Source organism: Gorilla gorilla, chromosome 1 (genome assembly GCF_029281585.2).
Source record: "Gorilla gorilla gorilla isolate KB3781 chromosome 1, NHGRI_mGorGor1-v2.1_pri, whole genome shotgun sequence".
In the NCBI taxonomy this organism is placed as follows: Eukaryota; Metazoa; Chordata; class Mammalia; order Primates; family Hominidae; genus Gorilla; species Gorilla gorilla.
In genome coordinates this window covers 114,711,050-114,723,325 of record NC_073224.2, presented here as the reverse complement: position 1 = coordinate 114,723,325, position 12,276 = coordinate 114,711,050, and the positions used below count along the sequence as shown (strand labels likewise).

Here is a 12,276-nt window from a genome sequence, read left to right as displayed (position 1 = left end):
GAGACCAAGGGAGAGAGGAGTAGGGAAGAAATGGAGGGAGGTGCAGGGCCCATAGCTGTCGAAGAGCAGAGAAGTAACTCTTGCCAGTGTGTTTACACTATAGAGATCAGGACATAGCAGATGCTAAGCTTGCTCTGGTCAGGAGATGAATTTGATATGCCATAGATTTAGAAATTGAAACAGAACCCTGAAGTTATTGGAAGAGACAGTAGCTGAATACATTTCTGCCTTACCCTGTCGCGCCTGGTTGCGGGGAGCAAAACGGATCAGCTGACTACCCAGATGAGTAACTTTGCCGTGACTCGGATTCGAACCGAGGTTGCTGCGGCCACAACGCAGAGTACTAACCACTATACGATCACGGCGGGCCACAGGGGAAGCGGTGATGCTTGACCTTGCTCTAGCAGTTTTGACGTCAATAGGTTTCCATTATTAGGCGGCTTTGTTCCCAGACAGCCACAGGGGGTTCACGTTTTTCTCCCTTTCATGCCCGCTCTGCTTTCCCCTCCCTCCCTCCCTCCCAATCCTAATACAGGTTGAGAATAATTCTCATCTCGTCCACTCCAGCCTGGGCCTCCCTGCACCAGCCTCGGTCTCCCTGCACCAGCCTTTCTCGGGAGGTCTCTCTGTCCTGGTCCGCACCTCCTCTGCTTCTCTGTCGCCTCTCTGTATTTCTGCTTTTCACCCTTTCTCTCTCCCGCCCCACCAACCGAAGCCGAGTTGAGCTAGGGGAGCCCAAGCAGCGTAGAAAGTCGGGTGAAGGCGGAGCCAGGAACGGGAAGAGCCATCACTAGAGTCCACGGGGCTTTCTGCTTCCTTTGGGAAGTCGCGGACCCGGGCGTTTCCCGGGACGCTGGCTCTGAAGCCTGCGAAGGGCAGGACGGGGCTAAGGCCATTCCGCTGCCCTTCCAGCTTTGGAATCACCCAATGCACGGGTTTCAACCGTAGTCAGCAAGATGCGCCTCTCCGGTTTTCTGAGGCTTTGGAGCCTGCACAATTGTTCTACAAAAGGCGGTGGCTCTGCCTAGTGTTGGATGGGCGCGTGCTCTGCATGGTGAGGCGGGAGCGACGGTTGACTGTCCATTCGTGTGTCGCAGTCGGGTGGTGTGCTTGCTTCCAAGTTTGGAGGTGAGTGGTTCGAACCCGTCCTATGGAGCGTTTCTTTCATTTTAAAAATGCTTAAACTGCTGGCAACTTTCGTCTATCCAGCACATGCTCTCATGGAAAGGCAGAGTGAGACAAACTTTACCCTCCTCTCTTCCGTGTCTCTTTCCTATACATGAGGACTGAAATCAAGGTCCTCCAGGATTCTGGGATCTCTCTCTCTCTCTCTCTCTCTCTCTCTCTCTCTCTCTTTCTCTCTCTCTCTCCACGGAATCTCGCTCTGTCGCCAGGCTGGAGTGCAGCGGCGCGATCTCGGCTCACTGCGACCTCCGGACTCTCTGGTTCAAGCGATTCTCCTACCTCAGCCTCCCGAGTAGCTGGAATTACAGGCAGAGGCCACCACCCCCAGCTAATTTTTGTATTTTTAGTAGAGACCGGGTTTCATCATGTTGGCCAGGATGGTCTCGAGAGAGAGAGAGAGAGAGCCGGGCGCTGTGGCTCACGCCTGTAATCCCAGAACTTTGGGAGGCCGAGGCGGGTGGATCACGAGGTCTAGAGATCGAGACCATCCTGGCTAACACGGTGAAACCCTGTCTCTACTAAAAATACAAAAAATTAGCCGGCCGCGGTGGCGGACACCTATAGTCCCAGCTACTCAGGAGGCTGAGGCAGAAGAATGGCGTGAACTGGAGAGGCGGAGCTTGCAGTGAGCCGAGATTGTGCTACTGCACTCCAGCCTGGGCGACAGAGCAAGACTCCATCTCCAAAAAAAAAAAAAAAAAAAAAAGTAAGAATGGTATTTCTTAGGTTTTCTTCTAGGATTTTTCTACTTTGAGGTTTCCATATGTATTGTTTCATTGCAGGTGAGAACCAACCAGAGATTAATCATTACAAGCCAAGAAAGGGAATTTATTGTTTGCCAGAAAAACATCTAACACAAAAAAATTAGCAAAGGAGATTCCTGAGTGTCTCTTTCTGTAAAGCATGCGGCATTGTTCTCTGCAGAGTTCAGTAAACATTTTTCTGTAAAGGGCTAGAGAGATCTATTAAATATTGTAGGCTTTTAAGCCAAGAGGCAAAACCAAGGGTATTATGTAGGTGCACATGTAACCAAGGAGAAAACAAATTTCTATACCATTTTCGTTGATGAGATCCTAAATTAACAATAGTAACTGAGTAGAACCTCTCAGATTGTAAATGTTCTTTGCATTGAGAGCCTAGATCTGCTCACCTAGGCTCTCTGGTACAGCCCTCCCTTCCCTTCCCACAGGCCATTTTCTCCCTGCTTCCCTCAGAGGAAGAGTTCCATACAAAAGACCTACTCCCCTGAGAAGTAGTGAAGTGCTCCTGGGGCCCACCAAGGCCACACAAATCAAGGAGTGGGTGACCTCACCCTGGCTTCAGCTCAGAGCTGATTTTAAGATCACCTTTGCAAAACGACATCGTGCTGGGAGATGGTCATCAGGACAAGACCATAGATGTGGCTGTCAAAGGAGGTGAGAAGAGAGATGTCCAGGGGGAGAAGTGGCCAAGCACCAACACCTCTGCATCCAACCTCACAAAAGACTCAAAGAGATGCAGAAACGGAGATGGGGGAATGGAAACCTCTTTCAAGCTAGGCTTTGAGGCCTGGTACTGATCTCTCTTCTCCCTCCTGCAACCTACAGCACCTGCAGTTTTCTCACCTCAGTTGATGGAAACTCCATCCTTACATACACTCAATCCAGAAATCTTAGATTTTTCTTTGACTGCTGATCCGTCTCTCACCCCATATAGCTGATTAGCCAAGAACTCAAGTTATCTTGAACTGTCAGGTGTGGACCTTAATCCACACCACCCTTTTCTCCCTAGTTTAGGAAACTTGGCAAGTCATTTCTCCTGGTAAAGACAATAGGATTTCCTTGAAATTGCATGATTTCAGTCCTTCCTAGATTCATGACTCACTTAAGAGCACTGTTTTGTTTGCTACCATTTTCCCCTGTTTTTATTTCATACCTGTTTGATCTGCACTCTTTCCTATATGGCAGGCAAACCAGTTCAGGTGTGCTTTCCTAATCATAGAATTAGCAATAATAGCACCCTTGGTAACAACTTATTTCTGGCCGCACCACCAGGCAAATGTCACAGGACTTAATAGGTAGAGGATCTTAGGATCATCTGTATTGCTTGATGTTATAGACTGAAGTGTTTCCCTGTGAGTTCATATGTTGAAAGCTTAACCCCCAAGTTGACTGTATTTTGAGATAGGGTTTTTAATGTGGTAATTAATGTTAATGAGGTCATACAAGTGGGCCCCTAATCTGGTGGGAATGGTGTCCATATAGGAGGAGGAAGGGCATCAAAGAATCTCTTTCTCCACGCAGGCACAGAGGAAAGACTATGGGAGGACACAGCAAGAAAGTGGCTTTCTGCAAGCCAGGAAGAGAGGCCTCCCCAGAAACCAACCCTGCTAGCACATCCAACCTCACAAAAGACTCAAGGAGAACTTCTGGCCTCCAGAACTTTGAGAAAATGTCTACTGGTAAGCCACCCAAACTTTGTCATCTTTCTATGGCAGCCTGAGCTGACTAATACCCTTGGTAGGTGGGCGGCACTCACCTAATTGGGCTATATGATGTGAAGTTAAAGTACCTTTAGCAGTAGGCACCATCTAATTTCGTTGTATAGATATTGTGTCTTTTGCATTGATATTGCCTCTCTTAGTTGTATGTATAATGATGCATGAGGCTAGGATTACAAGACTAGTCAAAATAGGAAGAAAGAAGAGAAAGGTGGTGAAGATACGAAGTTCCATAATTGCATCCTCTACCCACATCCTGTTCTTAGAATATTTTCCACTGGAGGCTGCACCTGTATACCCTCAAATTCAATCTGAGCACACAATTATTTATACAAGCAAGGCAACTTTTCCAATTTTGCCTATCACCTGCTTGGAGAAACAGGTACTTCAATCACCAATTTGAATATTCATTGAGATAATTGTTAGGAGGTTGATAAAAAATGTGGCAACTCCCTGTATTGTTGCCTTCTCCTGGGCCAACAATGCCGTCTGTACTCTGCTGGTCTGCATTTGACCACAAACTGGAGTTGCAGCAAATCTTAGCCTCTTGGGAAGCCTATTTTTTTTAAATTTTATTATTATTATACTTTAAGTTTTAGGGTACATGTGCACAATGTGCAGGTTTGTTACATATGTATACGTGTGCCATGTTGGTGTGCTGCACCCATTAACTCGTCATTTAGCATTAGGTATATCTCCTAATGCTATCCCTCCCCCCTCCCCCCACCTCACAACAGTCCCCAAAGTGTGATGTTCCCCTTCCTGTGTCCATGTGTTCCCACTGTTCAATTCCCACCTATGAGTGAGAACATGTGGTGTTTGGTTTTTTGTCCTTGTGAGAGTTTGCTGAGAATGATGGTTTCCAGTTTCATACATGTCCCTACAAAGGACATGAACTCATCACTTTTTATGGCTGCATAGTATTTCATGGTATATATATGCCACATTTTCTTAATCCAGTCTATCATTGTTGGACATTTGGGTTGGTTCCAAGTCTTTGCTATTGTGAATAGTGCCACAATAAACAAATGTGTGCATGTGTCTTTATAGCAGCATGATTTATAATCCTCTGGGTATATACCCAGTAATGGGATGGCTGGGTCAAATGGTATTTCTAGCCCTAGATCCCTGAGGAATCGCCACACTGACTTCCACAATGGTTGAACTAGTTTACAGTCCCACCAACAGTGTAAAAGTGATTCCATTTCTCCACTTCCTCTCCAGCACCTGTTGTTTCCTGACTTTTTAATGATCACCATCCTAACTGGTGTGAGATGGTATGTCATTGTGATTTAGATTTGCATTTCTCTGATGGCCAGTGATGATGAGCATTTTTTCATGTCTTTTTTGGCTGCATAAATGTCTTCTTTTGAGAAGAGTCTGTTCATGTCCTTTGCCCACTTTTTGTTGGGGTTGTTTTTTTCTTGTAAATTTGTTTGAGTTCATTGTAGATTCTGGATATTAGCCCTTTGTCAGATAAGTAGGTTGCAAAAATTTTCTCCCATTCTGTAGGTTTCCTGTTCACTTTGATGGTAGTTTCTTTTGCTGTGCAGAAGCTCTTTAGTTTAATTAGATCCCGTTTGTCAATTTTGGCTTCTGTTGCCATTGCTTTTGGTGTTTTAGACATGAAGTCCTTGCCCATGCCTATGTCCTGAATGGTATTGCCTAGGTTTTCTTCTAGGGTTTTTATGGTTTTAGGTCTAACATGTAAGTCTTTGATCCATCTTGAATTAATTTTTGTATAAGGTGTAAGGAAGGGACCCAGTTTCAGCTTTCTATATATGGCTAGCCAGTTTTCCCAGCACCATTTATTAAATAGGGAATCCTTTCCCCATTGCTTGTTTTTCTCAGGTTTGTCAAAGATCAGATGGTTGTAGATGTGTGACATAATTTCTGAGGGCTCTGCTCTGTTCCATTGATCTATATCTCTGTTTTGGTACCAGTACCATGCTGTTTTGGTTACTGTAGCCTTGTAGTATAGTTTGAAGTCAGGTAGCGTGATGCCTCCGGCTTTGTTCTTTTGGCTTAGGATTGACTTGGCGATGCGGGCTCTTTTTTGGTTCCATATGAACTTTAAAGTAGTTTTTTCCAATTCTGTGAAGAAAGTCATTGGTAGCTTGATGGGGATGGCATTGAATCTATAAATTACCTTGGGCAGTATGGCCATTTTCACGATATTGATTCTTCCTACCCATGAGCATGGAATGTTCTTCCATTTGTTTGTATCCTCTTTTATTTCATTGAGCAGTGGTTTGTAGTTCTCCTTGAAGAGGTCCTTCACATCCCTTTTAAGTTGGATTCCTAGGTATTTTATTCTCTTTGAAGCAATTGTGAATGGGAGTTCACTCATGATTTCGGTCTCTGTTTGTCTGTTATTGGTGTATAAGAATGCTTGTGATTTTTGTACATTGATTTTATATCCTAAGACTTTGCTGAAGTTGCTTATCAACTTAAGGAGATTTTGGGCTGAGATGATGGGGTTTTCTAGATATACAATCATGTCATCTGCAAACAGGGACAATTTGACTTCTTCTTTTCCTAATTGAATATCCTTTATTTCCTTCTCCTGCCTAATTGCCCTGGCCAGAACTTCCAACACTCTGTTGAATAGGGGTGGTGAGAGAGGGCATCCCTGTCTTGTGCCAGTTTTCAAAGGGAATGCTTCCAGTTTTTGCCCACTCAGTATGATATTGGCTGTGGGTTTGTCATAGATAGCTCTTATTATTTTCAGATACATCCCAGCAATACGTAATTTATTGAGAGTTTTTAGCATGAAGGGTTGTTGAATTTTGTCAAAGGCCTTTTCTGCATCTATTGAGATAATCATGTGGTTTTTGTCTTTGGTTCTGTTTATATGCTGGATTGCATTTATTGATTTGCGTATGTTGAACCAGCATTGCATCCCAGGGATGAAGCCTGCTTGATCATGGTAGATAAGCTTTTTGATGTGCTGCTGGATTCAGTTTGCCAGTATTTTATTGAGGATTTTTGCATCAATGTTCATCAAGGATATTGGTCTAAAATTCTCTTTTTTTATTGTGTCTCTGCCAGGCCTTCGTATCAGGACGATGCTGGCCTCATAAAATGAGTTAGGGAGGATTCCCTCTTTTTCTATTGATTGGAATAGTTTCAGAAGGAATGGTACCAGTTCCTCCTTGTACCTCTGGTAGAATTCGGCTGTGAATCCATCTGGTCCTGGACTTTTTTTGGTTGGTAAGCTATTGATTATTACCACAATTTCAAAGCCTATTATTGGTCTATTCAGAGATTCAACTTCTTCCTGGTTTAGTCTTGGGAGTGTGTATGTGTTGAGGAATTTATCCATTTCTTCTAGATTTTCTAGTTTATTTGCATAGAGCTGTTTGTAGTACTCTCTGATGGTAGTTTGTATTTCTGTGGGATCGGTGGTGATATCTCCTTTATCATTTTTTATTGCATCTATTTGATTCCTCTCTCTTTTCTTCTTTATGTGTCTCGCTAGCAGTCTATCTACTTTGTTGATCTTTTCAAAAAACCAGCTCCTGGATACATTGATTTTTTGAAGGGTTTTTTGTGTCTCTATCTCCTTCAGTTCTGCTCTAATCTTAGTTATTTCTTGTCTTCTGCTAGCATTTGAATTTGTTTGCTCTTGTTTCTCTAGTTCTTTTAATTGTGATGTTAGGGTGTCAATTTTGGATCTTTCCTTCTTTCTCTTGTGGGCGTTTAGTGCTATAAATTTCCCTCTATACACTGCTTTGAATGTGTCCCAGAGATTGTGGTATGTTGTGTCTTTGTTCTTGTTGGTTTCAAAGAACATCTTTATTTCTGCCTTCATTTTGTTATATACCCAGTAGTCATTCAGGAGCAGGTTGTTCAGTTTCCATGTAGTTGAGCGGTTTTGAGTGGGTTTCTTAATCCTGAGTTCTAGTTTGATTGCACTGTGGTCTGAGAAACAGTTTGCTATAATTTCTTTTCTTTTACATTTGCTGAGGAGTGCTTTACTTCCTACTATGTGGTCAGTTTTGGAATAGGTGTGGTGTGGTGCTGAAAAAAATGTATATTCTGTTGATTTGGGGTGGAGAGTTCTGTAGATGTCTATTAGGTCTGCTTGGTGCAGAGCTGAGTTCAATTCCCAGGTATCCTTGTTGACTTTCTGTCTCATTGATCTGTCTAATGTTGACAGTGGGGTGTTAAAGTCTCCCATTTTATTGTGTGGGAGTCTAAGTCTCTTTGTAGGTCACTCAGGACTTCCTTTATGAATCTGGGTGCTCCTGTATTGGGTGCATGTATATTTAGGATAGTTAGCTCTTCTTGTTGAATTAATCCCTTTACCATTATTTAATGGTCGTCTTTGTCTCTTTTGATCTTTGTTGGTTTAAAGTCTGTTTTATCAGAGACTAGGATTGCAACCCCTGCCTTTTTTTGTTTTCCATTTGCTTGGTAGATCTTCCTCCATCCCTTTATTTTGAGCCTATGTGTGTCTCTGCATGTGAGAAGGGGTTCCTGAATACAGCACACTGATGGGTCTTCACTCTTTATCCGATTTGCCAGTCTGTGTCTTTTAATTGGAGCATTTAGCCCATTTACATTTAAAGTTAATATTGTTACATGTGAATTTTGTCCGGTGATTATGATGTTAGCTCATTATTTTGCTCGTTAGTTGATGCAGTTTCTTCCTAGCCTTGATGGTCTTTACATTTTGCCATGTTTTTGCAGTGGCTGGTACCGGTTGTTCCTTTCCATGTTTAGCGCTTCCTTCAGGAGCTCTTTTAGGGCAGGCCTGGTGGTGACAAAATCTCTCAGCATTTGCTTGTCTGTAAAGTATTTTATGTCTCCTTCACTTATGAAGCTTAGTTTGGCTGGATATGAAATTCTGGGTTGAAAATTCTTTTCTTTAAGAATGTTGAATATTGGCCCCCACTCTCTTTGGCTTGTAGAGTTTCTGCCGAGAGATCTGCTGTTAGTGTGATGGGCTTCCCTTTGTGGGTAACCTGACCTTTCTCTCTGGCTGCCCTTAACATTTTTTCCTTCATTTCAACTTTGGTGAATCTGACAATTAGGTGTCTTGGAGTTGCCCTTCTTGAGGAGTATCTTTGTGGCATTCTCTGTATTTCCTGAATCTGAATGTTGGCCTGCCTTGCTAGATTGGGGAAGTTCTCCTGGATAATATCCTGCAGAGTGTTTTCCAAAACGGTTCCATTCTCCCCGTCACTTTTAGGTACACCAATCAGACATAGATTTGGTCTTTTCACATAGTCCCATATTTCTTGGAGGCTTTGTTCATTTCTTTCTATTCTTTTTTCTCTAAACTTCCCTTCTTGCTTCATTTCATTCATTTTATCTTCCATCACTGATACCCTTTCTTCCAGTTGATCGCATCAGCTCCTGGGGCTTCTGCATTCTTCATGTAGTTCTGGAGCCTTGGCTTTCAGCTCCATCAGCTCCTTTAAGGACTTCTCTGCATTGGTTATTCTAGTTATCCTTTCGTCTAATTTTTTTTCACAGTTTTAAACTTGTTTGCCATTGGTTTGAATTTCCTCCTGTAGTTCAGAGTAGTTTGATCATTTGGAGCCTTCTTCTCTCAACTCGTCAAAGTCATTCTCCATCCAGCTTTTTTCCATTGCTGGTGAGGAGCTGCATTCCTTTGGAGGAGAAGAGGCACTCTGCTTTTTAGAGTTTCCAGTTTTTCTGTTCTGTTTTTTCCTCATCTTTGTGGTTTTGTCTACTTTTGGTCTTTGATTATGGTGACATACAGAAGGGTTTTTGTGTGTATGTCCTTTCCGTTTGTTAGTTTTCCTTCTAACAGACATGACCCTCAGCTGCAGGTCTGTTGGAGTTTGCTAGAGGTCCACTCCAGACCCTGTTTGCCTGGGTATCAGCAGCGGTGGCTGCAGAACAGCGGTGGCTGTAGAACAGCGGATCTTGGTGAATCACAAATGCTGCTGCCTGATTGTTCCTCTGGAAGTTTTTTCTCAGAGGAGTACCCGGCCATGTGAGGTGTCAGTCTGCCCCTACTGGGGGGTGCCTCCCAGTTAGGCTGCTCGGGGGTCAGGGACCCACTTGAGGAGGCAGTCTGCCCATTCTCAGATCTCCAGCTGTGTGCTGGGAGAACCACTAATCTCTTCAAAGCTGTCAGACAAGGACGTTTAAGTCTGCAGAAGTTACTGCTGTCTTTTTGTTTGTCTGTGCCCTGCCCCCAGAGGTGGAGCCTACAGAGGCAGGCAGGCCTCCTTGAGCTGTGGTGGGCTCCATCCAGTTCAAGCTTCCCAGTTGCTTTGTTTACCTAATCAAGCCTGGGCAATGGCATGCACCCCTCCCCCAGCCTCGCTGCTGCATTGCAGTTTGATCTGAGACTGCTGTGCTAGCAATCAGTGAGACTCTGTGGGTGTAGGACCCTCTGAGCCATGTGCGGGATACAATCTCCTGGTGTGCCATTTTTTAAGCCCATTGGAAAAGCTCAGTATTAGGGTGGGAGTGACCCGATTTTCCAGGTGCCATCTGTCACCCCTTTCTTTGACTAGGAAAGGGATCTCCCTGACCCCTTGCGCTTCCCAAATGAGGCAATGCCTCACCCTGCTTTGGCTCGTGCACAGTGTGCTGCACCCACTGTCCTACACCCACTGTCTGGCACTCCCTAGTGAGATGAACCCGGTACCTCAGATGGAAATGCAGAAATCACCCATCTTCTGTGTCGCTCACGCTGGGAGCTGTAGACCGGAGCTGTTCCTATTCGGCCATCTTGGCTCCACCCTCCGGGAAGCCTATTTTAAGATAGTCCCCATCTCAAACTTGTTTTAAGACTAGTATGCTGATTGAGAAGAAGTAGCCTCATTGTAAAAATTTAACTAGAGCTGGCGTGAACTCGGGAGGTGGAGCTTGCAGTGAGCCTAGATCACGCCACTGTACTCCAGCCTGGGTGACAGAGTGAGACTCCATCTCAAAAAAAAAAAAAAAATTTTAACTAGAGCTGCGGGTGACAGTTGTGAGTTTCAGTATGGGTCTGGGCCCAGGTTTCCCTTGAGCACCAAATGAATATGCTCCTTTGCAGGGATCTTCAAGGTGCTCATTATTTCTATCTCATAGCCTCAAAAAAAGTGATCAGCGAACAGAATTTGTGTACTATCCTGAAGAGAAATTAGTCCAGAAATAGAGAAGATAAAGAATTTATAAAATAGATTCTACAGTTGTTTAAGACATAGAAAGCTGCAAGAGACAGTTGTTCCACTCTAATGACAAGAGAAAGCTGTATGGTCTGCAAAATCATATTTGTTTTGATCCCACCAGAGAGGTGAAGTTTGAAGGCCACTAGATCAACTGAAGTCCAAAGCCTGAGAATCCCCACCAAAGAAGGACAAACAAATGAAGCAGTTTCCTTCCAGATAATGGAAGAAAAGGATGGCAGCCATAAATGTTGATTGGAGAAAATCACTGAAGTTTTAATCATTTCTTAAAGGTCAAGTGTGAACTATTGTGACAGAATCTATGTGAGTCCCAGATACATAGCATGTTTTTGCCCATTTGCCAAGTTTTTTCCTCCCACATTTCCTGAGTGCTAACAAGAAACATGTGGCAGGGAAAGAGAATTTTTTTTTTTTTTTTTGAAATTAATCTTTTTATTTTTTATTTATTTTTTTTTATTTTTTTGTAAATGGAGAAGAATGGAAAGAGGGAGGGAGAGAAGAACGAAGGAAGGAAGGAAGGGAAATGAAGAGAGAAGGTAATTGAGAGGGTTTTTAGTTGTCATGTCTTTTTATTTATTTAATTTATTTATTTATTTTCATTATAGAGATACATCCTTTTATTTCTTATTTTAACCAAGCCCCTGTTAAGGATATGTTCATTCTTTCTTTTTTAAAATTTTTTTTAGTATTTATTGATCATTCTTGGGTGTTTCTCAGAGAGGGGGATTTGGCAGGGTCATAGGACAATAGTGGAGGGAAGGTCAGCAGATAAACATGTGAACAAAGGTCTCTGGTTTTCCTAGGCAGAGGGCCCTGCCGCCTTCCGCAGTGTTTGTGTCCCTGGGTACTTGAGATTAGGGAGTGGTGATGACTCTTAAAGAGTATGCTGCCTTCAAGCATCTGTTTAACAAAGCACATCTTGCACTGCCCTTAATCCATTTAACCCTTAGTGGACACAGCACATGTTTCAGAGAGCACGGGGTTGGGGGTAAGGTTATAGATTAACAGCATCCCAAGGCAGAAGAATTTTTCTTAGTACAGAACAAAATGGGGTCTCCTATGTCTACTTCTTTCTACACAGACACAGTGACAATCTGATCTCTCTTTCTTTTCCCCACATTTCCCCCTTTTCTATTCGACAAAACCGCCATCATCATCATGGCCCTTTCTCAATGAGCTATTGGGTACACCTCCCAGACGGGGTGGCAGTGGGGCAGAGGGGCTCCTCACTTCCCAGACGGGGTGGCCGGGCAGAGGTGCCCCCCACCTCCCAGACGCCGTGGCTGGCTGGGTGGGGGCTGCCCCCCACCTCCCGGACGGGGCGGCTGGCAGGGCGGAGACACTCCTCACTTCCCAGATGGGGCGGCTGCAAGGTGGAGGGGCTCCTCACTTCCCAGATGGGGTGGCTGCCGGGCGGAGGGGCTCCTCACTTCTCAGATGGGGCGGTCAGTC

General features: G+C 44.0%; 1 non-coding gene across 1 annotated transcript; it reads right to left on the bottom strand.

Annotated features, from left to right (window-relative positions):
- Positions 1 to 293: 293 nt before the first annotated feature.
- Positions 294 to 365, bottom strand: TRNAH-GUG (transfer RNA histidin (anticodon GUG)). The gene has a single exon. It is a non-coding gene; the product is annotated as a tRNA-His (tRNA).
- Positions 366 to 12,276: the final 11,911 nt, after the last annotated feature.